Source organism: Ambystoma mexicanum, chromosome 12 (assembly GCF_040938575.1).
Source record: "Ambystoma mexicanum isolate Mex_15411 chromosome 12, UKY_AmexF1_1, whole genome shotgun sequence".
Taxonomy (NCBI): Eukaryota; Metazoa; Chordata; class Amphibia; order Caudata; family Ambystomatidae; genus Ambystoma; species Ambystoma mexicanum.
The window spans coordinates 41,817,482-41,839,984 of record NC_090936.1 but is presented as its reverse complement, the minus strand read 5'-3'; the positions used below and the strand labels follow the sequence as shown (position 1 = coordinate 41,839,984).

At 45.5% G+C, this 22,503-nt stretch overlaps 1 protein-coding gene across 3 annotated transcripts in view; it reads left to right on the top strand.

Annotated features, from left to right (window-relative positions):
* The window catches only part of ZNF277 (zinc finger protein 277), a 415,867-nt gene that overhangs the window by 358,384 nt on the left and 34,980 nt on the right, over positions 1-22,503 (top strand). The window lies entirely within an intron of this gene.

Sequence of the window (22,503 nt, the reverse complement as noted above, 5' to 3'; positions counted from 1 at the left end):
CACTCAAGGCCGCGCGACCTCCTGGACCGGAGCCAGCCCCTCGTGCTGGGCCTCCGGGAGAACAGCATTTAACAATGGCGACGAGGAAGTGAGCGAGCATCCACGCGCTCCACCACCATTTCACACGCGGATGCCACACGGACGCTCCGTGTACATTTTTGGACACCCGGTGGGGGCCCCCACGCTCGCGTGACCCCCACCCCCAAAAAAAAAAAAACATTTTTTTTCTTCATTCCTCTCCCACACCTCATCCTCAGGGGGTGACATTTTTTTTTTCTCGTTTTCTCCCGGTCATCACCTGCACAACGTCTCCTGCATGGCACACAGGCCACGCAGCGCCAATCGATCGGAGCACAAGTGCCGGTAGGAACTGTCACCACGTGGGACACTGCCTCACCACAGGGTGCGCACGAACCCAGAGGGCGCAGAATCGTTGACCAAGCGCACGCAACACCATGGCGACTGGGTCATCCACCCCTGGACCCTCAACACCGTCCAGGATGGCGGCAAACCTGTCAATGGCGTCACCACCGCCTCGCACGCAGGGGAGTTTGTCGACGTTCATCCAACCATTCGACCCATTCACAGACCCATCATCCAGTGGGCCCAGATGGCAGCTATGGCTACAAAAGTTTGAGATGGCCATGGAATGTAAGGACATCACGTCATCCAGAAAGATGAAAGCTCATCTACTCCTCAGCGTGGGCAACGAGGTGCTGCGCATCTTCAACTCCCTGGATGTGGATGACGGCCAAGACGCATACCGGAGTGCAAAGGATGCTCTAACAGCACATTTTCTCCCGCAACTCAATCCAGACTATGAAACTTTTATCTTTTGCACGACCATCCAGGCCACCGATGACTCTCGACGCCTACCACACGAGGCTGAGGAAGCTGGCCATGTCGTGTGAGTTTACGAACACTGAAAGGGAGATTAGGAGGCAAATCATAAATGGAATTCACTCGGAGAAGCTGAGGCGTCTCATGCTCAGTGAAAAGGGCATCCCTCTACAACGCATCCTGGAACTGGGTCGACCGAGGGAGCTTGAGCTTTTATAAGTATTACCGAACACCAAATACGTATTATTTTTATGTTTGTGTAGGCTCCGCCCTTATTATCCTGACTTCCTACAAAGGCAGGCGTGCACGCGCACAAGCACGCGAGCCCTGCGGTTGTCCCCGACGGTGTCAGTGTCCGTGTCCGTGTCCGTGCCCGTGAGCCATTGCATTAGATGGCTTATTGTTGTGATTATTGTATTAAAGCTTTTGGCACAAACAGTCCTTCTTTTCAGACTTCTTTTTAGAATACGTGATTGTAACCTCCAGCAGTGTTGTCTTGTATCTCACTCTTGCTCTATCCTGCTATATTCTACCCTTAGTGGTTGAACCTGCGTGGTTAATGCCCAGCTAGCGAGGTAGGTGCGGTTTTCACCTGAACACCCGTCTTGAGCTGATGTATCATACCAGAGGCGTTATGAGCGGCGTTGCACCGGCCAGACGCTAAAAAGACTTAAAGACTGCAGGCTCGTAATATAAGAGCTGGTGTGCTAGTGTGTATACAGTTGATACGACCGTCGCACACTGTATATGAATGATTAATTAGTTGACTAGCTGATTAGGTTGATTGGTTGGCTCCCAAGAACCTTTTGAAAATCTGTCACACCCATGTCTTGAAAACCTGTCTTACACCTTGCTAAATTCTGCTAAGGGGGATTGAAAGTGGATGTGAAAGGTTGTTATAAGCTGCCTAATTTGGGCAAGTGAATTGCTGACTTGTGAACGAATGAAATGAATTGGACGAGCTAAATCGAACACACTATAGTTTTCCAGTCTTACTGTTAATAAGCTGAGTTAGCAGAGATAGTGCTATTGAACAAGATTAGAGGTTAAAGTGAGATAACTGTGGTCTGGTTGCACCCTACAAGGGAATTTTTGATCCAGTCAACACGTATAGTATTACCCTGTCAATATTAAACGATGGTTGACGATGACTGTAGTAGTGACGCATCAGCGATAATTGTGAGCAAAGCAATGAAATCAGAGACCAGATTGAAACAGCGCGTCGCGAATGTGCCCTGCTCAAATTATCACACACTTAGATAAACAGATGGTACCCGAAAAATGACGAACTATTATGCTAAAATTAGCACAATATCTAGCACACTATCTAGTGCTGAAGTTGAGCAGGCTGCACTTGAAGTGACAAATGAACTCCAATCAGCCCTTGGCTGTCTCGTGTCTAAACTAGTAAATCACTTGGTGTTACCTATCAGTGCCAGTGCGAACGCAGAGGTCATAGATGTTGATCCGTTAATAACAACTGAGGTACCTAACGTTCCAGCACTGTGCTTGGTCCAAGTTGAGAGAGCTGGCAATATGAGTAATGATTTAAAATTGCGACCACACACTCATACTGGCCCTAATATAGACACTCCTACCATGCCAATCGCGCCTGTAGGTGATCAGGTGCGAGAGACGGTAGAATCAACCGAGGTATTCCGCTTGTTATACCTACGGTTACCACGGCAACCCAAATTCATGTATCTACCCAAAATGAAACCAGCCCGTCAGAGTCACTGCACGACCAAAATGATTTGAACAGGAGTATGGATGAGATGGAACTCTAGTATATGGGAGCACAATTGGATAACTCTCTTGAGCAGCTAAGTGCTCCTGATGATATTCGATTAAATACCTCGAAAGACGAACCCATAACTGATGAGGCCATCCACATACCTACAAGTGTTTATAGTATGGTGACTGATAAAATTGCTGCAGACGATACCCTGACTTCAGGCATTATAATGCCTGTAGTCCACACGTTGGTTAATGTCTCCCATTAACCAACGTGTGGACTACAGGCATTATAATGCCTGAAGTCAGGGTATCGTCTGCAGCAATTTTATCAGTCACCATACTATAACCCCCAATGTTGACATTCCTAACGTGGCTAATGAAGCAAGAATCCAGGTTGCAAGTGGCACTTTATTAATGAATGAAGAATGCCAGATTAAAAACAGTGAGATCAGATAGCACATCTAGTTTGGATAGTATGACCTCAGATGAAATGTTTCAAGCATTTGAGCGCTTACTAACAACTTTAGTAAATTAGAAATTAAGATTGATCTTCAATCTCTATTGTTACGTAAGAGTATAAATAGAGGGAGGAAAACCATGCAAGATTTAATCAACTAATACTAAAACACCTAGTGCCTCCCTACCCCCAAACTATGCCCCAAATGCCCCTTATCTTCTCTGCAAAAGTAAATGAGCGTGAGAAGTGTGCTATCAAAGGTACTAAGAGAATACATCTAAATATAAAAAACATAAAACGAAAAAAGAAAATGGTATCACAGGCAGAAATGTATGCTAAAAGACCACGAGGCAGACAAGGAAGTAATACACCTACATCTGCACCACTGGATGCACCTGTAACAACAATGATACCAGCCAATGGTACGAAGAGGTTAAACAGTAATCTACCTACAGTGTTTTCACATTAACAGCATTGGAAATAACAATTGTGTATTAAGTGGCGATGATGGGATAATTAGCATTCAGGACTTGGGCAAGAATGACACACTTGTGAACAAGAACAAATAAGTATAAACTTCACAGCCGAGCCTGTAATGAACAAACAACCAGTAGCTAAACAACCCCCCTTACAACTAGAGAATGAGGCATTTAAAACAGATAATCGACTAAAAGAAATACAATTTCAAGCTCTACCTTCAAATGGATATGATCCACCATTTGAATAGGTCAGCGATATTAATTTTACTCCATAATATCATTCTGCTGCGTGTTATCGTCTCTGACGACATGCTGTTAGTTGACCAAGTGGACCATAGACAAAATAACATCACAAATGTGAGCTTTAAATTGGCTGCCCTCTTGGACTATGTTATGTCCCAACAAGACGCTTTATTTAAAATGGGATGTTCGAGAGGATTGTGTCCTTCGACGTATTCCACATCTATGACAGGTAATCAACACAGCTCTGCTGCTTCGGAAATGTTTTTCTGTGACCTACGTCGATGACGTCGATACGCTCTCCCTCGAGGACCTCCGTCCAGCCGACATCACCGGATGTTATAAGTAGGACGCACAACGCCTCCAGCCTCAGTTCCGTTTTTTCCGCGAACGTGTTCGCTTCGGAATCTCGGTGCGCCTCGGTTCTTCTCCTGATTGAATCGGTTCTTCGAACTTGGTTGTTTGTGAAGTATCATGTCTTCGTCTTCATCTACCCCGCAGTCGGATTTCAAGAGGTGTGGGGACTGTGGTTCCAAGATGTCGCTTACGGACCCGCACAACATCTGCCTGTGGTGCCTCGGCAAGGACCACGCCACCGATGACTGCGATGAATCCCAGTCTTTGACGTCGAAGGCCTTGCGGGAGCGAAAGAAGAAGTTGACTTTAGGTAGGGTTTCCAAACCCCGAAAGTTGAAGTCCGCAGGGCTTTCAACCGACGATTCAAGGGGTGACTCTCTGCATTGGCATAAGTCCAGGGGTCTCGGTCCCCGATGGGTTCCCGCCATTCCTCTGCCTCTTCTAGGCACTCTCGGAAGCGCTGTCACGGTCGCCTTCCCCGTCCTCGTCCGAGGACTCCGCCAGACGGCGGGTAGCTTGTCCTAACAAGCATTCATCTCTGGCAGAATGGGACGCGTTTCGCTTGGAGATGATGGCGATTTTTGAATCGCAGGGCTCCGTTCCATCTGCGCCTTCGAGAGAAGCTGGCAAGGAATGCGCTAGGGCCACTGCTCGCACGCCTTCGGGCTCGGACGGTCGGCGCGATCATCGGGAGCCGTCGAGTTCCCAATCGGACAAGGTAGATTGCGCTAGCCATGCCCACTGCAGGTCCTCGACGCCCTCGGAGCCTGTGAGGTCTCTAAGAAGACTTCGACGCCATCGGCGCCAAGGCCGTCGAAGGACACGCTCGGGGCTCCAGCCTCGAAGCCGTTGTCGAAGTCGTCGGCACCTCGCTCGACGTCGACGCCGATTACGTCTGCGCCCTCAATGCCTTTTGAGGAGGCTTTATCGGAGGTGCCTCAGAGACTGGTGGAAACCCTGAGGAAGGCCCTGAGTAAATCGGTGAGGCCTGTGTTTGAACCTTTTTCTGTGCCCTCATCCAGGGATTTATTCCAGCCTTTGGATTATATCTCAGAGATGGATGAAGGGTCAGATGTGGAAGGGTTTGTCCCTCCTGAGGATCCTGACGAACTGTTGTCTGGTCATAGCCAGATGGAAGACCTGCGTCAATCCTTGCATGATGCCAGTGGTCTGGACACCTCCCCGGAGGTTGAATTTGGCAGGCCTGAGCCTAGTACACACGCCAAGTCTTCGTACAGGCGTCTCATGTCGAGGGTGACGGAGTACTTGGGGTGGTCTGCTCCACCTGTGGATTTTCTGCTGGATGACCTGACAGATATTTTGGACCACGGTCCACCCACTGACCCGGGGCTGCTACTTCATATGGCTTTACAAAGAAGGGTGGCGGCGGCGGCTTGGACTGCTCCGGAGAGTCTCCCGGCAGTCAATAAATTGTTGCCGAAAAAACACCATCCAGCCAGCGGCGACCCCGGCTACTTGTCTTTGCACCCCACTCCTGAGAGTTTGGTGGTGCAGGCGGCTACGGCCCCAGCGAAGCAGGTGGCATATCCTACCATCCCTCCTGATAAGGACGACAAGCGCTTTGACGGTTGAGCGATGAAAGTTTTTTCATCTGGGGGTATGGCTTTAAAGGCAGCCAACTCTGTTTGTGCCTTGGCAAGATCCACTAACACTTTGTGGAATTGTGTATCTTTAGCGGCTGAACATATTCTCGAAGGGGAGGAACGGGATGGTTTTCTTGCCCTCGTTCAGGATGGCAAGGATGCCATGTGTGAATCCGTTCAGTCGTGTCTGGACGTGGCAGACTGTGTCAGCCGGTCCATGGCGGCGAGCGCCGTGATGCGCAGGTTTGCGTGGTTGCGTAAGTCGGGGTTTGATCCTGATGTACAGTCCTGGCTTCTCAACATACCCTTTGATGGTGACCATCTTTTTGGCAGCAAGGCTGACAAGAGCCTTGAGAGGTTGCAGACCTCCAAAGCTGCAGCAAAGTCGTTGAGCACTGCAGTTCGCCAACCTCTGCATTTTCGTCCTAGGGGACAGCAATGGAGGGGAGGTTCCTTTCGATACTACTCGTCCTTTGGTAGATCGAGGGGAGCTGCCAGTCAAAGGGCCAACGTAGGAGTACTAGAGGTGGACTCGAGGTGCCAAAGCCGCTCGGGCAATTGCCTCTTTGCCCACAGGCACTGCCGCAGCCACTTCAGCTCAGTCATGAGGCCATGTCCCATGGTTCGCCGGTTGGGGGAAGGCTGGCACAGCATCTTGTAGAATGGCGTGCCATTACTTCAGATGTCTGGTTTCTGGAGATCATAGCCCACGGCTACTGTCTTCCTTTCCGGCAGAGGCCTCATGACAATCCACCAGGGAAGCTCTCTTTGAAGAGTCCGGATCCGCTCCTTGCGCAGGAAATCAAATCCCTGCTGGAGAAAGGCTCCATAGAACTGATGCTTGTAGCGGAGAGGAACAAGGGATGGTATTCCCCATATTTTTTGATCCCGAAAAAGTACGGGGGATTGAGACCCATCATGGACTTACGTGGTTTGAACAAGCTCCTCAGGAAGGACAAGTTCAAGATGGTTACTCTCTCAAGTCCTCCAGGCCCTTCAACTTCAGGACTGGTTCGTGTCTCTGGACCTCAAGGATGCTTACTTTCATGTGCCGATTCATCCCAAGAACAGGAAGTACCTGAGGTTTGCGGTTGGCGACTCGCATTTTCAGTTTCGGGTCCTGCCGTTCGGATTGACCTCCGCCCCGAGGGTCTTCACCAAGCTAATGGTGGTGGTGGCAGCGTATCTCAGGAAAGGGGGGATTTACGTCTACCCCTACCTGGACGATTGGTTGATCAGGGCGCACTCTCCCGAGCAAGTCCTGGATTATCGGTCAGTCACCTGCCACTCCCTTCACAAGCTGGGCTTCTCCCTCAACTTAAAGAAGTCCCACTTGATGCCTACCCAGCAGCTCCAGTACATCGGAGCAGTGCTTGACACATCCCTGGGGCTGTGTTCGCCTCCCCAGGTGAGGGCTCATCACATTCTTCAGATGGTGAACAAGTTTCAACGTGCCCAGAGACTCCCGGCATTCGAGTTCTTGAGGTTGCTCGGCCTCATGGCATCCTGCATTCTACTGGTGCCAGAGGCCAGGTTCCGGATGAGATCTCTGCAATGAGCTCTCAAGATGCAGTGGTCGTAGTCCTCCGGCAGGATGTCATATCCCGTTCAGGTGCCGCCCTCGGTCACCCAGGATTTTCTGTGGTGGGCCGTCAAAGGCAATCTGATGAAGGGGGCTCCATTTTGGCTACCCTGGCCGGAGGTAACGATCGTGACAGATGCATCCCTCACGGGATGGGGAGCTCATGCCAACGAGTTGACAGTCAGCGGTCGTTGGTCTCCGTCGGAGTCCAGATTCCATATCAATCTGTTGGAGCTGAGGGCCGTCAGGCTAGCCCTGAAGGCTTTTCTGCCATCTGTGCGGGGGGAAGAATGTCCTGATTCTGACGGATGTTACAGTGGCCATGCACTACCTCAACAAAAATGGGGGGGCAGGGTCTCTCCCACTGTGCAAAGAGTCAATGCAGCTCTGGTTCTGGGCCATCCAGCAGGAAATTTCGATCTCTGCAGTTAATCTGGCTGGAGACGAAAACGAGGCGGCGGACGCTCTGAGCAGGCAGAGCAGGGTCTCTCACGAGTGGGAGCTGGCTCAGGAAGTTCTCCTGGAGATCTTCGCCCTTTGGGGGACCCCACAAGTGGATCTCTTCGCCACCAGTGTCAACCGGAAGTGCAAAAGATTCTGCTCGCGGGAATTTCCTCCAAAAGGAGCCTTAGGGGACGTGTTCATAGTGGAGTGGTCCTTCCCACTGCTGTATGCGTTTCCTCCAGTCCCCGTCATTCCGCAAGTGCTGCGGAGGTTACGTAGGTTCGGTTCCCGAATGATCCTCATTGCTCCGGCATGGGTCAGGAGAGCATGGTACCCAGACCTTCTCGACATGTCCATCTGCCCTCCATGCCGTCTTCCCTACCGAGACGATCTGTTCTCACGGGATGGGGGTCGGGTTCTCCATCCAGAGGTCAAGTCTCTCAACCTTCATGCTTGGTTTCTGAAAGGTTGAGGTACAAGGATTGGGACCTCCCTGAAGACGTGATGGAGGTGTTGCTTTCGGCCAGAAGGCCCGCAACAAAGTCCCTGTACCGTTGGCAGTGGAGAAAGTTCTGCGACTGGTGCAGGGTAAAGAATGTGGATCCTTTTTCATGTGCCATTCCTGTGGTTCTGTCTTTTTAGCTTTCGTAAGCCTACAAGGGCCTGCAAGTGGGTACCATTAAGGGTTACCTGGCGGTGCTGTCCATATTTAAGCACTCGTCTGAGGAGTGTTCTTATTTTAAGATTCCTTTGATTTCTCAGTTTCTGAAAGGGCTAACTAATGTGTTTCCACCGTCACCTTTCCAGGTGCCAGGTTGGGATTTGAACTTAGTTCTGAAATTCCTAATGGGAGCTTCGTTTGAGACCTTACATTCTTGTCCTTCGAGACTATTGACCTTCAAAACTGTATTTCTGGTTGCGGTTACTTCCGCTCGCAGAGTGAGTTAGTTGCAGGCACTATCCGCCAAGCCACCTTTCACGGTGTTACATAAGGACAGGGTTGTCCTTAGGGTTCGTCCTTCTTTTTTTCCAAAGGTTGTGTCGGAGTTTCATTTGAGCCAGAAGGTCATTCTTCCGGCGTTCTATCCTCCTCCGCATCCTGGTAAGGAAGAGGAGAGGCTCCATAGGTTGGATCCTAGGAGAGCTTTAAGTTTCTACATCTCACGCATGTCCCAGGTCAGAGTGGACGACCAGCTCTTTGTAGGATACGCTGGAAGGTGTTTGGTTCAAGCTGTTACTAAGCAGACCTTGTCCCATTGTATCATCTTGACAATCTCTGAATGCTACCATCTGGCTGGTAAGGACCCTCCGGTAGGCTTACGGGCCCATTCTACTAAGGGTGTGGCTGCCTCTACTTCCCTGCAGAGGGGTGTTCCCATTCGTAATATCTGTGAAGCAGCCACATGGGCCTCTGTCCATACTTTTGTAAAACACTACTCCCTAGATTCTTTCCATGGGCAAGATTTAGCCTTTGGTAAGGCGGTCCTCTATTCTGCAATTTGATTGGGCATTCTAAAATTCTAAATTCTTTTCCCACCTCCATACGTTGGTACTGCTTTGGGAGTCTGTCATAGATGTGGAATACGTCAGAGGACACAATCCCCTTGAAGAACAAGTTACTTTCTTACCTGGTAACGTTCTTTCGATGGGATGTTCCTCCGATGTATTCCACATTGCACCCTCCTAGCCTGCCCCTCTACAGAATTTCTTATGCGATTGCAGCTTTTGTTTCCGCAAGCCTTTCTGTAGTCATACTGGCAGAAGATTGGTGCCACACGTTCTGGGAAAAAACTACAACTGAGGCTGGAGGCGTTGTGCGTCCTACTTATAACATCCGGTGACGTCGGCTCGACGGAGGCCCTCGATGGAGAGCGTATCGACGTCATCGACGCAGGACGTAGACGCCGAAATTTCTTTCCGAAGCAGCACAGCTGTGGTGATTACCTGTCATAGATGTGGAATACGCCGGAGGAACATCCCATCGAAAGAACGTTACCAGGTAAGAAAGTAACTTGTTCTACTAGTACAATATCACAGATACCTGTGAGCAAGGCACAACAATCAGGTAATAATCCTGTCCCTAAAACTAGTGCACCCTTTTGAAAGAGATTTTATCGAGGGACAGTGGTGTTACGAACATAATTCCACAGAGGTTAAACGTTGACATTAACGATATGCAACAGTGCAATTGTAGACATAACTGCCCTAATCGCCCACTGTCTGATAGACCTATTATTTATGACGGACCACCCAATAACCCCCAAACAACTAAAGTGATGAGACAGCATAACACAGATCAGGTAGATCATGATGATGCCGATCGTGGATACTGGCAATGGCTTCCCACAATCTTTAAATCACACTTTGCGCAATCGTCTCGATGACATCGATTTAATCCTATCATGGAATACCAGAGGCTTTGCCCACATTTTTTGTGAGGGAGGGCTGATTTCTCATCTAAACACCTATTCCGTGATAGCTTTATAAGGGACTTGGTTGTGTGAACAGGTTACATTTGATAGCCGTGCAACCATAGCTAAAACAGCGACGAAAGGGGCTAAGGGGTGGGTTATTGATATCAGCGTCAGCTCTTTGGAAAATGGATTAAATCCAGTGTCCTGAGTCAACAGTTTTAGCAGTAAAACTGACCTTTGGAGTAAATAGTCTGATACTAATAAATGTATACGATCCACCGAGAAATGTGGCGACAGCCGTGAACATCAGTTCAGTGAGCGAGATCATTAAGAGAACCAATAGACTTGTTCCCATCTTAGTAGTAGGAGATTTCAGTGCTCTAATGGAATTGAACAGGTTAAATCAATGTGACGCGATTTGATCTGAGCCTGCTAAAATTAAGACCATTGCTAGCAGGAGAGGGAAACCATGGGTCTCACTCACGGAGCAATATAATATGACTAGGTTGAACGGGTACTGTCCCAGTGATATTCCCATGGCCTATATCCGGGTAAGTGGCAAATCAGCAGCCACCCTTGACTATATATTTGTTAATAAAGCCAGGCTACAGTCAATTAAAGATATGGCAATAATACATCATAGCAAAAGCGATCATTTGCCAATATGTGTATTGTTGACACCCATAACAAAAGCTAATTGGCATAATGCTAGGGCAATGAATGGGAATCTTGCGATCAACAGTCAAGGGAATAGAATTCGATGGAATGACCAAAAAATAGATGAGGCGTCCAAGCTGATAGGATTCCCTATTGATCACGTTCAATGAGATCTATGCAGATACAAATGGCCGATCTGACAGGGAAGATATCGTATTGGCATTCGTAAGAATGACTGCTTCCATAAAACAAGCCTCAATGGAGAGGCGCAAATATAAAAATGTAGCTGAAAGAAGTAACAAGACACTGCATCCACCCATAATAAATGATCCCGAAATAGCTGGCACTAAACGTGGCCTTCGCAAAGCTATTAGCACAGCTGTTACTGTTCAGTCAAGCTTGAACCAAGCTGGCAAAGTTGCCTTACATGTCAAAGAACCTAAAACTCAGTATCGCAAATGGCTAGCTGGTCATAGAATAAAACAGAATAAGAATATATGGAATGAAATTGCCAAATCTGCGCTAGCGAATGATACAAATCGTTATTGGGAGTTAATGCGAGCCACAAAGTCACGCAAACTACCCGTTAACCAGGGTGGGAAACATATATTGCTAACACGCTGGGGTCGAATGAAGGTGATATTAATCTTTATGTACCGATTGATATCTGACATGTCAGTGAACACAACACGACATAGCAAATATCATCAACCATCTAAACAAATCCAGAACCTCTGGCCCTGATGGTTTTTCCAACACTGTGATAAAAAGAAATCCGGAGAGGTGGGCTCATGGGCTGCACTTATTATTCAACCATATTGGCACCTTTGGTGTTATTCTATCCTCTTAGAGTGAAAGCTAGTTTCTGACAGTACACAAGAAAGGGCCAATGAATCTCTCGACTAACTACCGTTTGCTCGCAATGATTAATGTGCCTTCCAAAGTTCTAGCTAAGGTATTGTTAACTGAACTAAATATCTGGATTTATGAACATAGGATTCTTCCCCCGAATCAGATGGGTTTTATCAAACATTCTAACGTTGCATATAGCCTTTTGATAATGACCACTTCGATTGAATACACGTGGGAAAGAAGAAAAGCCAAAGTCTATGCAGCCTTCATAGACTTCTCTGCTGCGTTCAATACGATCTTAAGAGGACGATTATGGAAATAACTCTCAGATTGGAACATACTGGCTGGGTTGTTGAAGATGTTATTATTACTTTACACTAAATCTTCAATAAGAATTAGGTTAGACGGTGAAGGTAGGCTTACAGCACCATTTAGAACTCGACAAGGTGTACAACAGGGGTGTGTGGTGGCTGCCACCCTCTTCAACCTTTGTTTCAGACATGGGGTTGGAGTTTATTTCATTGTTATTGTGCCATATGAAGGTCTGTGGTTAGTCTCCAAGTTGTTTAGCATATGCTGACGATTTGGTCTTAGTTGACCACACCCCTAAAGGCCTCCAGAGGCTGGTGAGTTCACTTGGGTCGTATGCCAAAAAAAATCTAGTAGTAGTAATAAACATAGAGAAGAGTAAGACGATGGTTTTTGCAAGAGGTCCACGTAAACCTCGAACCTACCCATGGACATTAAATGGTGAGAAACTGGAAAATGTTGATACCTATAAATATCTAGGGCTGCATCTATAGAGCAACTTAACAATGGGATGAACATTGGGTTGAGACAAAGCACAAATGTAATCAAGCACTGGATGTAATTAATAGATTTGTGTATAAACAACGTGGTATGTCCTTTGAAACAGTCTTGCTACTCTATTAATGGCATTGAAATATGGGGAGGGAACCATACAGACGCTTTGAGGAAATATGAAGCAAGTGCTCTTCGTAAACTGTTTGGACTCCCTCCGACTCTACCAGTCGAGCTACTATATCTTAAATTAGAGATCACTGGCATTACATATGATGTTATTAGGATAATCATGTGCTTTTGTGACAAAATGCTCATAATTTCAAACGTGACCATGATTGGGATATTTATGGATGCTTTTTGTAGACTTGACAACCATCTTCAACTGGGCACATTAGGGAAGTTGCTTTGTACGTGTATGAAATGGCAAGAAGGCTGCTGTCCTATGAGATCAGATGGTGCAATCTATATGATTAAATGTTGCATTAAGCAAAAGATAGTTGAACACAGTAAGGAACAGTATTTAATCAACCTGTTTGTCACAAAAAACCACACTAACTTCGGCGAATACATTCTAAGTAAGGAAGTCAACCCACAATATATAACTGCATACCCAAATAGTGCAATTGCAAGGCAATACGTACGGCTCACATTCAATGTGAGTATTGCCTTACTGACTTAAGGTGTCCAGTTGGTGATCCCATGTGACAAACACTACTGCAGCTTGTGTGGTACTGACATTCTTGAATCCCTACAACATCTTTTATTAGATTGCGAAAACTTAGCAGACTTACGTTGGAAACATCTAATTGAGTATGACAATAGATTCAGTAAAGATGATCTTAGGACGATATGGCCTGCATTTCTTAAAGGTTGTGATTAAAATTTGATATTTTACTTAGTAAAATTCTATTGGAAATGTGCTGAAATCATAAAGATATTGACTTGAATAGTGGTTTTATGTTAAATATTGTATTGTGTAATATGCTCTCAATTTTAAATTCTGTTGCTAAATGTGTATTAAATAAATAAATATGTGGTGAAAATGCTAACAGTCCACCCCATAAACGTATGTGTTTACAGGGAAGGACACATGTCCACAGACCTTTGCCTCACCCTTTCTGGGTCTCTACTTCTCTTTTGCAAAAAGTTTGTGGTGTTTGTTTCCCTTCCTCTCTAGCTGCCATTCATGACCTTCAGAAAGACAGGGCAAAGTGATTCAGTGCATGCAAAGAGTGGTTTAAGGAGTGTCTTACATGGCCCATATATGTCTGGTGGTTTGCATGTCCTAGTTAAAGATTGTAGTTGAGCTTCAGATTGTGATTGATGGTTTGAAGAGCGGATGTGTGTGTGTGTTAGTGCTGGCTGTGGCCTCTCCGCTCTATGGCAGGAGGGTAGATGTCATTCCCACTATTGTATCACACTTGTCCTGGGCCTAAAGGCTGGCTAGCACACCTGTTTTTCCACTGCTTGCATCAGTGTCCAGATGCCAAATTCTGGTTGAATGGCAGGCAGATATGCCCTTTTACAGCAAGCCTGAGCTCGGATGCCAGCAGCCTTCTTGGAGTCCGGCTTTCAGTGACCCGGAAGGAAACATTTTAAATTGGCACTGTAGTCCACATTTCATCCAAAAATTAGATTATCTAGGTGCTTTTAAATGTACAGGATGGATTACCACATCAACATAATGTAATTCACACTTGGTCAAGAGCTTACCTTTTTAACTAAGCACAGCTCATAGCTTGAGCATAATCTTCATGACCATGATGCCTGCATTTAGCACTATCTCCAGAAGCTGCAACAAGGTCCTACATAGCATATTGGTTTACTGACGCTTCTTCAATTTGTTACCCCTTTTGAGAGCTTACAAAATCAATTCCAGTGTTTGAAACTACCTGCTGCAACACTGCCAGACATCGTGAGACTAGTCGGACAAGAAGCGCCTTGAGTGAACCCAAGAACATGCCCACAGTGAATCCGACTGCTAATCAGGAAGACGTCATGAAATGCTAAAGAAAATCGAATTTAAGAAATAAAAACACGGACACAACATGTAACGAAGGCGTCATTTTGGAATAAGGGCTCGTTACTAAAGAGAATGTTAGAAGGTTTACAATGGGAAATAAAAAAATTAGAACTGAACCAAAAGGATTGAAAGTCACTGTAAGGCCTATTGCAATTAGCACCTTGGTAGAGGAAGACATAAGGTTGAATGTGGAGAGGGAGGGTAGGAAGACCATAGACTTAGACATTATTTTTAGTCAACCAAAAGAAAATATCCCTCTTAATACTAAACTAGTTACAGGTGGGAATTTGGCGATAGGCAGGCATATTGCATGACACTTGCAAGGAACTCATGGTGGCAACAGTAAAGACAGACACAAGTGATCACCGTTCAAGTGTGTTTATTATACTGTATAGGTAGGTTGGAAAAACGCATAAACTAAATCTAAGATGGGAGCAAGCTACGACCATAAAAAAATAATAAGGTAGTCCTAGTGGCATCTTGTCAAATAAAAGGGCCTATACTAAAAAACAAACCATTGGCAGTCCTTACAACTAAATACAAAGAGTGTGGGATAGGGTTCACAAGAAAGAAAGAAGTGTTCATAAATGATAAGTCAGGACGTGGTAGCCGGAGGTCTCCCTTCCCCACGTTTTGAGCACAGGACAAGGTAGGACTCATGAGCACAGCACACTCTCGAGCTTTCCCAGCACAAGACGACTGTTCCGTTGTCCGCTATCGGGACCTACAGTGGTTAAGTCTCTTTTCTACAAAAAGTATCTTACCTTCGAGGTCCTGATGTGGTCAAAATAACAAATAGTTACTTTCTGTAGGCATGTTGGGTGATGAATTTTCACCCCTGGATCCCCCTCTTCTGAGCTCAGATCCCTCTCGAATATCAGCCTCCCTCCGTCGGGTTCACTCTGGCTTGTATTCAAAGGATTTCTCTGTTTCATTCACATGTCGGTGGGGTTATGGCTTTTCACCCCTGGATCCCCCTCTTCGGGCTCATACCCTTCTCGAATAGCAGCCTCCCTCTGTCGGGTTCAATCAGGCTTTTCCTCGAAACAATTTCACCTGTGGCATTCACAAGTCTTAATATCTGTTCAAACAGTTCTTTCTCTTTTCTCACTATGTGGGATACATCTCCCTTAGCTTTCTAATCCCTTGCAGATCAAAGACTTCCAACTGTACAGGGGGTTTTGCTAGACCCATGTATGACCACTTTGACCTTTTCCTTGCGGCTCTCCTAGGGCCTTCTGTTATCAATAGTTTCAACAAAACATGGGATCAACCAGAGTCTCTCGAATGAGCAACCACGTGGTGCTGGATCCCTCTGCAGCTGGTTTTCCCTTAATGTTAACACTTCTTGGCACTTCCCTTAATTTGCCCTTTTGTGACTTTTGTTCAACACAGTTCGGTTTCTTATCAGTTCTACCCTTGACTCACCGGCTGCGATGAACCGCTTGGCTTTTCTTATATCTGGACTCAAGGACGGTACAACAGTAGCAGGCTTCTCTCTCTGTCCTGTTTATCAGCATAGGCATGCTCCATGTACCGTTGACATCTGCTGCAACACACGCTAGCTATTGTTCACGGTTTTACGATTCCTTCCATGGAGGCGTTTCGCGGGTCTCGGTCTGAAAGGGCAAGGTCGCTTCTCTCCTTGTCACCCTTGCAATTCTCGCCACCTTTCTCTTCCTCTTGAACTGCCATGCTTGGATAGCTGTCTCGTCATGCGGTCTGCCTTGCTCGTAGTGCGCTCTCGTGCTCCACCTTTTATCTCTGCGGGGAAGGGAAAGGGCCATCAGGTTTGTGTGATTCTGGTCAATTGCCTGACTTTGCCTTACCCTAGTGTTGGGACATGTTGTGTAAACGGCTCTGTTGTCCCGTTGTCTTTTGTGGTGAGCAAAAGTGTTCGTGTCCGGAACGGAGGGGGGATAGAGTATGAGTATCCTACGTGGCAGGATGGGGAAAAGGTGTTATAGGAACAGGAATAATGCGTCTCACCCATCGGTTTCCCACTCATCTAGATGATCCTCCCTCACTAGTCCACCCATAGAAACTGGATCCAATAACGATGGCGTGTCCTGGCCACCTGGATGAAAGATCTGCAGGGACTAGTCAGGGCGATACCTTCAGGTTTCCCACACACTGCCCTCCGAGAAAGAAGAATTTAAAAGGTGGATCTATGTTGCATGATCTGCTTCCAAAGATAAATGGGAGAAGGCCCAAGCCTAATAGTGAAACAACCAAGAGAAAGCATCTACCATACCAGACTGACCGCATTTCAGGAACAGTATACAACCAATATCACTGCCTTACTGCCAGTAAGACTGAGATCTCTCTCTCTCTCTCTCTCTCTCTCTCTCTCTCTCTCTCTCTCTCTCTCTCTCTCTCTCTCTCTCTCTCTCTCTCTCTCTCTCTCTCTCTCTCTCTCTCTCTCTCTCTCTCTCTCTCTCTCTCTCTTCCCCCCCCCCTGAGGCTACGAACCTTGGTGTCATATTCAACTACACCCTCTCCTTCTCTCCTCACGTCTCTAAGAAGTCAAACTATCAGCTGCAGGTATTCTTCCTTTTCTCACTTTCTCCAGAGCTCTGGTCCTCTCTTGGCTGGACTATTGCAACAGCCTCTTTCTAAATCTTCTGCCTCTACTCTTCCACCTTTACAACTTATCCAGAACAGGACTGCAAGACTTGTCCTTGGCCTCAAGCCCAAGCATTGTATATCTCCAGCTCTGAAATCTCTTCACTGGCTCCCCATGCCTGCAAGAACAACTTCAAGACCCTCTGCACTGTCCACAATGCTATCTGGGGCCTGGGACCACTGTACCGCCAACACTCTCTTCCAGAACATCTTCCTTCTCGAGCTCTCTGCTCATCACCCTCTAACTCTCTGAGGGTCAGACACTTCTCCAAGCAGAGACTTGGGGGCACTTCTATCGCCTCAGCTGGGGCCTCCCTCTGGAACAGCCTCCCTGCCTCTCTCAAACTTGAGCAGAACCACCTCCAGTTCCGGAAGCAACTCAAGACCTTACTTTTCGCTTGCGATTTCTCTCTTCCTCTCCCCTGCTGATGCACCTGACTGCTCCGCACACTGGTCATCTGGTCACCCTCTGGCCCAGGCTCCTGCATGTCCATCTGCCCTTGCACTGCCTCCGGGCTGCCCAGCACTTACGAGTCTGTATCTGCAAACCTACAGTCCCTTCTTTCTGCACTTATGAGCCACCTGCTGGCTGCACTTGTGAGTAAACGACACTTCCGTCTTCCCCGCACTTGCGCAATCTCAAGGCCTAGTAAGATTGTTATTTTGTCCTCCCTTGTTTCCCCCTCATTGTCGCGACTAGAATCACTTGTGTACAGGAGTGTTATGAATGCCACATCACATCACATCATATCATATATCATTGGAACACAATTGTATAAAAACGATATACATGGTTAACATCCCAAAGCTGGAGAAAGGCAGTAAGAAAGTAGGGGATGCACTTAAGAATAAGTGCATCCATTGGATACATCCAAGTCAGAGGCTATTGCTCAGCTATGTGAGACAATATATTGGGTCACAAGAGAATTAACATGCCGGGAGAATCCACACTTCGTTGTTATATTTTTACAGTAGTGATGCCAAATAAGCATTTCTGTACAGCTATGAGCAGTGACCCTCGCTCCAACAAAAGTGATATGCTGCAACCTGATTGTAGATTTACAGCTGCTGAGTAGGGTTCACTTAGTGGTTATGGATGCCCCTATAAAGAGGCCTGGGCACCTTTTAGGTGCCCCTATATTGGACAGTGATCAAACAACTTCCCTATCTCAGTAATGAATTGCAATATGATGGGCTGGCCCCAGGTTAGTGAAACTTCTTAGATGGTGGAACCGATGATGCTGACTAGTGGTGATCTGGTATCCGAGGCTGCTGATGTCGCGTGAACGGAGCAGTCAGGCTTATCTTAGAAGGGAGAGAGGGCTGTCGATGGGTACAAAGAACTTGTATCATACATATGGCCCAAAGAAATACTTATGCACGTATTTATTGCAAAAATAATGGATCATTTTATATATACACAGGCAAAGAGAATTCTTTAAAAAGTTAAGTACTATTAGCATTCATAAACACAATCATAAAAACCAACACTATACTTATGGTTTGTAAACCAAAGTATAAACCTTATTTAGAATAGCAGTGTGCAGTTCAAGGTGAGTAAAACCTAGTGTTACACATATAGAATGGCAGTATACTATTCAAGCAGAGTCGAACCACTTTAGTAGACTTTTCGAATTACAGTATGTCATTCAAGGTAAGCAGACTCTGCTAATAAGCTATATTACTTATTCAGTTTCAGTAATAATATAGTTATACCAACATTGTTACAAGTAAGTAACTTGCAACGGTTCTATGTGAAAATTGTGCATTTTGAAGACCGAACACAAAAAAGGGCAATTTCTTTTGACCGATTTTGTGTGGTCCTCAAAATGCTGAATAGTTGCATTATACGCACCCCCTCAAACACCCACCAAACTACCCATGAAGATGATCTCACCCACACTCCCACCCTCTTTTGCATTGTTTGCAGCCTTTTATTTTGGGGGTTTCAGCCCCGCACCCACTTTGCCTCCATTCCCCACCCCTTGCATTCACCCACACCAAACACAGTCTCCCTTGCCTGCTTCCCAAGCCCCTCCCCTAACCACCACAATCTTTCTCCCTCCTCCAAAATCCAGACACACACAAACACACCTGATCCGTCCAGAGGCGTCCCCTTTGTCAGCCGTGACAGGCCCTGTGCACACTCCTCAGCGCAGCCGTGCCTGTGGTGTGCCTGGCACATTCGGAGCATCGCAGAGTAACATAAGTGAAAGGGGTGATTCGAGGGTCTGGTATGTGCTGGGGAGGTGGGTGAAGGGCATTTTTTTTTCATGATCTGTTTAGAAAGACTTAATAATCGCTTTTATGCAGTCTTTCTAAATCGATCATGAATAGGGTTGGAAAATAAAAAGATATTCACTTAGAAGCCCTTGCAACATATGTAGCTTATTCTTTCAGGAATGATACAGTTACACCCTTATTACTTTTTAGAATAGTGAAACACAATTCAAAGGCAAACAATAACTTCTGAATCACTTTTCAGAGGGGCAGTATGCACTTCATGGATAAGTCAGAACTCAGGATTCACATTTAGAATGGCAGTATGATATTCAAGGTGAATAAAACCCTTTTGGTAATGCATTCTCACACTTATTATATGTAGTTTTACAAATATCACAATTCAGAAGAGTGTTACACAATTCTAAGGTAAGCAAGAACTCTTAAGACTTTTCAGAAAGGCAGTAAGCAGTTCAAGGTAAGCAAAACCTAATGCTTCAAGGTGTGTAAAACCCTATTGGTAATACACTGTTAAAATTATTCAGTTTCATGAATAATACAGTAACACCAACTTAATTACTTTCCAGAATAGTGGAGCACAATTGAAAGGTAAGTAAATAACGTTGTATTCTTTTCAGAATGGCAGTAAGCAATTCACAGGTAAGAACTTTGTAACACTTTGTAACTTGTTCTATTTCAGAGATACTCTTGTACAGCATTAACACATTTGCAAGTAAGTACTTTGCAACACTTTTAAAAAATATTTTTTATTGTATATGGTTTACAATCTCTGTCTAACAGACATGAAAAAGAAAACCTTTACAATTTCTTGTTCTAAAAACGGGAACCAAAAGAAAGAAGAAGAAAGAGATGAAATTCCTTCTCTAAACCAATAAAATAAACACCTTTCTTACCACTCTTAAGGAGAAGATAGTGTCTTTTGTTCCTCTATACCAAGTATAGGGACGAAGAAGATTCACCACTGCTGCTGTTAACTGGATCTCGTGTCCTGCAATTACTCTGTGCCAGGTGTTTTCCGATGTTAGCCATTCGGCTCTTTCTACGAATCTTCCTAGTTATTTCAATTGCAGGTTCCACGTTCCCTTACATTCAGTAAGCAGATGCTTTAAAGATTGGTTTCCTGGGATTGCACATTCTGTACAGTAGATAACTGTCCTTTCTGACTGTTTCCGAGTATTCAAAATGTCCCCCGTTAATAGTATGTTCATTCTTACTCTGAGGAAATTGTTTCTGTTTTTTGCATCCAGAAATTTTTCTAGGTATCTTGGAAGTGTGCCCATTTTTTGTCAACTGTCAGGAAGGTGTTCTTTGATGTTGAGCATCTTTTTTTCTATCATTTTTATCCAGTCTGATGTTACCAGCTCCCGCTTTATCTTCAATGGATTATTCACCAGAATTTCCATATTTGACTCTGTTCTTGATATTACAGTTTTTATTTTTTTATCCAGACTCTGTAGAGTTTCAGATCTTAGTTTACTATGGTGTTCATTGATATCTTCATACAAAGAGCCTTTTTAGGGTTTATGATTTCTCTATAAAAGGATGTTAGTTTCCAATCTGCCAGACAGTTCAAAGACTTCAAACCTAGTTCAAAACGTAACTGTCCCCCTGATGTACTCCATGATAGGTTTAAGGCTTTTTTCCAGATTCTTCCTTCTAATTTATCCCAGTTGAAGTTCCATAATTGTGGTTTAGCTTCTATTCCGTATAACAGGACTGGAACTATTTTACTCAGGTAGTACTTTACCATTGGGCCAACTGATAATTTACAGAATCTGATCCTAATTTTGATCAGGTGAGGGATTAACGCATGAGGTTTGGTAATGATGTGTCTCTCAGTATTGTGGTTGGCTGGGCTTGCATAGATCTTGTATCCCAAGTATTAAAGATATTCAACTTGAACAATTCTTTGCCCATCCAGGGTCCAATGCTGATATGATGTCTTTTTCCTCGGATGTTTAAATACTAGTATCCTTGATTTTTTAGGATTTATTCTCATCCCATTCTCCTCAGCGTATTTACCCAATCCATCCAGCAGTCTCTGTAATCTGATAGCTGTTCTATCCAGCAGAATGATATCGTCCGCGTAGGCCAGCCAGAATATTTTTCCTCCGTTTATAACTGGGCTTGCCAGTGAGGACGAGATCAAATGGTCTCCTATATCTGCTAGGAACAAATTAAAGAATGTGGGTGCCCCCAAGCAACCCTGTCTTACCCCTCTTTCCACTGGGACTGCTTCAGAGAGGTGGCCATTGTTGTCTAAACGCACTCTTACACTTGTTCCCTTATGTAGTTCCATTAGCATTGATAGTAATGACTCCAGTATTACCTTTTTTCTGAGTTTATGCCATAGTCTGGTCCTGTTGATTTGATCAAAGACCTTAGAGAGGTCTATCCAGGCTCCAAATAAGGGTGTTGCTCCTTTGGCCCTTGTTGTTTCGCTAAGGATGTTTAGTATGGCTCCATTCAGAGCAGTTGATAGACCTTTTCTAAAGCCTGTTTGACATCTGGATAGCACCCCCTCCTGTTCTGTCCAGGTCGAGAGCTCATTCAGTAGCAATCTCATAAATACTTTACTATCAATGTCTAGGAGGGCGATGGGTCTCTAATTTGATGGATTTACCCTATCACCCTCCTTGAAGAATGGTATGATCAAAGCGGTTTTCCATGATGGTGGAAAGCTCTTTTGCTGCAATATCTCCCTAAAGAGCCTTCTCAACAGCTTTGCCCACAACCTCAGGTTTTCTTTGAGTACCTGATATGTAAGGCCGTTTGGTCCTGCTGCTCTTGATAATGAGGTTTTGGATATTATTTCCAAAATTTCTTTCTCCTCAATTTGCAATTTCCAACCTTTGTCTAAGGGCTGGTAGGTTTGTTCCTTTAATGTCTTTCCAAAGCTTTTTGTGAGGTATTCCACCCAGGTTCTTTCTGGGACCAGGTTACATAGTGTACTACTAGAGTTTGATTCCAGTTCTCGTATCAGTGACCAGAAGTTTCTCGACGATGAGGACGAGACTAGTGTTAGCATTTCCTCACCTCCGTTTTGGTGAAAGAGAAATGTATGGTTCTTCGTTCAAGCTTTGTAATTCCGCCTGATTATTTTCAATTGCAGAGTGTATACTTTGCTGTTGAGTTTTTGACTCTTCA